We start from the raw sequence: 4,234 nt of genomic DNA on the forward strand, positions 1-4,234 counted from the left end.
GTGAGCCTGAGCAGCCAGTTCAGCCTTCTCAGGTAACTGCACCCTCACACTAAGTTTCAGCTCACTCCTTCTGCAGATAGTTCTTTATCACCATTTCTCACTGCTTGAAATCTTCCATGTAAAGCTGGCATTAAATCTCACACAGGTCAGCAGCATCTCAATCCAAGCAAGCCTTGCTGGCTCATTTTGAAACTTTAGCCAAGATTTTGCAAGATGACCACACACCTGCACCGGGGAAAAGCTATAGGACACAGAGCAAGAATGCATTCAGCTTCTGTTCAGCCAATCTTTGACCTTCCCACAGCTGTGATTTCAGTGTGTGCTGAATGCAGGTGAAAAAAAAAGAAAAAGAAAGGAAGGCCAACAAAAGCCAGCAAGTCCCTGTAAGATACCTGCACTATACATGGACTACCTGTGTTTATTTTGCATGCATAAATGTTTCAGATATAAACTACGACAGAAAATTTGGTAAGATTTTAAAAGTGACCTACCTTTTTATATGTTTTTAAAACTTATTTCATGTTTCTGTGCCTTTTAATAAAAAATTTCTAAGTATATTCCCAGATTATGAGCTTTCCTTTCAACGCTTGAAATACTACGCCATAGGGAACTTTTTGTAGAATGTGTTTAACAACAAACATTGGTTTCACCTCTCAGAACAATTTCATTTGATGAAAGAAAGTGTTCTCATCTTTTCTAAAATACTCTGCACTTACAGAGTTACTATAGCTATGCAAAACCCCATTAAAATTTAAAATTGAGCCTTAACTAAAACACAATTATCACCCAGCTGTTACAATAAGCATTAGTTTGACAGCTATGCAAAAATGAGTTTGAAAACCCATCATAACCATTTATCATAAAAGTGTAAGTCTCCCATTTATCTAACTTTGCAAATGAACTATCACAGTAACTAACTCTTCATCTTAGATTAGCTGTTATAGGCCACACTAACAATGCCAGTGCTATCTGTTGTAAAGAACCATATTGAATTAAATGACATAAAATAAAACCCCATATGCTTGGGTAGGACAGAGATGGATACAGACATAAAGGAACATCAGAGACCATGGTAATCACCATAAAATTTAAATCAACAACAAAATTATTGTGACTGACTTTTAATCACATTTGCAGATTTGAGTCTTAGAGTTGTGGTAAAAACAGAACAAGAACAGTGAGATCTTTCCACTAGTAAAAATCTTTTTTTAAATGAGTACCCCCAAGTCAGAGAAACTCAACCAGAAACCTCATCCATTATCAGGTGTCTCCACATCTCTTTCCAAGCAATTACAACAGTTTCTTACACTATTACACATCAGCTGGTTTCTGAATACTCAATAATTCCTGAGCAAGCAGCAAGTAAGCACGGCACACCTTATCTGCTATTCCACAGCTTTTGGCCAAAAGAGGGTTTAAGCACAGAGGCAGGGTTTTCTGACAGCCACAGTAAAAGGCCAAAAGTGGCAGTGCACTCCCAGAACCACCAGAAATTCCTTCAAGATGCTGACAGGCTGTCTAAGGGGTCTGGGGGTCAGGAGCATCCCCTCAGCCCCTCCTACCAGGCTGCAGCGTCCCAGTGTGCTCCCTGCTTAGGTACCAGAGTGATCCCAGTGATTCCCACCAGCTTCCATCCCAATTCACCATCTCCTATTCCATGGGAAGAGTTATGTCACAGCAGGCCTGGTAGAAATGTCCTTGTAACACTTCACCACACATTTCCTTTGAGTTGATAAGAATAGAGGCATTGCACAGACAAAACAGTGCCTGCAAGAAATAAGAAGCAGGATAAAAACCAAATGGCTGAAGTGAAGCACAGGAAGACAGGAGCAATGCTTGTAGGGAGGAGAAATCATTTTGATGAGCTGAGACTGTGAACATGGCTCTCCACACCAAGGGAGCATAACCTGCCACAACACAGCCTGCAAGAGCAGAACTATGAAATTTGAATGAAATATTGTCATCTATATCACCTAAAGGCTGAATTCTTTTCCAGCAAGTACCAGATGAACATGACACACATTTTTTAATGTAACATCAGGCTAATGCAGCTTCAGCTGTTAAGATGACTACCTGTCAACCACAATCAGAAACACCACTTTGAAAAATGCGATGTGATCTGTAACACAAGTCGAGGGCATGGACAGCATATTCCTTTACAGTACATCTATACCTTCACAATTTCCTTCCAGGCTGCTGCAAGCCTTGGCAGTGACAGCAATGACTCTTCCATCCCCGTTCCTCAGCAACTCCATCCATCCAAAGACAAGTGCTATGAGCAGTAGAGGAATCCACAAGCACCTAAAGCCCAGACTCTACTCATCCCTGCGTCCAACATGGTTCAAATCTTTAAATCTGGCCAAAGACAGGGTATATTAATTCTTATTAAAATTACATGAACCCAACGAAGCCAGTTCAGGAGAATTTCAAGCACAAAATATGATTAATGATTCAGTGTTTTCCCTGTTCTTGGTACAGTTAAAGAAAAAAGTTTAAATGTTTCAGCCAACACATTTTAAATGCATCATTTGTCACCATGTATAGAACCTGGAGATGAAATTTCAAAGAACTAAAACAAAGTTTTCTCCACATTGTTTCTTGAAGCATGGTATAAATATTGCCATATCATACAGGGATGCAGTAATACGAATTTGATTGGTATAGGCAGCAGTCAGTGATCTAATGAGCTTCTGCATGGTACTTGTCTTGGGATTTTTCTCCATGCCATTTCTCTTAAGGAATTCCCAAAATGTACATTTAAGACTGCATTAATACAGCAGCTATTAAAAAAAAATTCCAAGATGTGTTGTAAAACCAGGGGATTATTTTAAATATTTTTTTAAAAAATCATCAAGCAGTTGTATTTCCTGTAAAATCCAAGTAAGATCCACTTCTGCTTCTGCACTACCTATTCTTAAACGACCTGGGAAATCCAAACCATCTCCAAACAGCTGGCATGACCCTCGAGAGGTGATGAGAACAGGCAAAAGCAATACAGAAAGGACAGGTCACCGACTTCCACTGAAATCAACATGACCAAAAGCACTTCAGTGGCTATGAAGAAAAATTGGAAAGAATTATATGGAGACCTTACTTTGCCATGCAGGCAACTCCGCAGAGAAACTGGCTAAAGAGCTTCATGGGGCAAGGGTTTGGCCAAAAAGCTGCAATTCTCTGTGAAACAGGGAGTGTACAGCCTCACATGCCAGGGAGCTCCTGAGATCTTCTCACTGCTCACTGCCTTAACTGCGCCTCAAATGCAATGTGCACAATTCAGGAAGGGAAACTGACAACAACTTGGAGGAAATCTGAAAGAAATCTGGGAGAATAACTAAAGCAGCAAGAAACAAAAAACCTCTGGCAATAAACTTCAAAATATTATGTTCTTTTCATTAAGAAAAATAAGTAAGGCAAGAAATTAATTGAAATTCATAAGAATTCATACTTGACATATTTTCAGCGTTGATGAGGTTATAAACAAGGCTCAGAGGCCAGAAACCAAAGGCAGCCCTCTGCGTATCAGAAATACAATAGAAATCAGTCACTTGTATACTTTACCAAGAACCGTGCTGAATTTTGCCTCATCGGAAATTTTTAACTACACCTTCTAAAACGTAAGCTCTATTTTCAAACACAGATTGGGGGAAAAAAAAGTTCTATGGCCTGCATTATGAAGAGGTCAGACTAGATGATTGCAACAGTCCTTCTGACCTGATAATCTATTAATCTCATCAGACACGCCTGACCACTTTCAGAACCAAGTGCAAAGTCATCTATTAGCGCATCTATTTCGACGGGATATTTTTAGCCCGAGATTCTCTTTTACCTTTAAACGCCGTCGAGATGGGAACTGCAGATACATCAAGCGAGAGACATAAAAGGCAGGCGATAACGAAAATCTCACCGCCTAGAGAATACTCCTTTTAGTTGGCAGAGTTACACAATCAAAAAGCAACCCGAAGCCAATAAGATATCCTGCATTTTCCCCGCACTTCCCGGAACTTTGCAGAACTCTCCGCGGGACTGAGTCGCTCCAGACAAGTTTTGGCTGAGAGGAGGAGGCTCTGCACGCCCCGGAGCAGCGCTTTAGAGCGAAGAGGTTCGCCCGGCTCAGCGGAGCGCACACCGGCGGAGAAATGGACGGGCGCGGGGGATGCTGGCGCGGCGCGGCCGCCTCCGCCGGCCCGGTGCCCCGGCGGGCAGCATTGTTCGGCCGGGCAGCGCCGGTGCCCGC

Source organism: Geospiza fortis, unplaced genomic scaffold, assembly GCF_000277835.1.
Source record: "Geospiza fortis unplaced genomic scaffold, GeoFor_1.0 scaffold196, whole genome shotgun sequence".
Lineage (NCBI taxonomy): Eukaryota > Metazoa > Chordata > Aves > Passeriformes > Thraupidae > Geospiza > Geospiza fortis.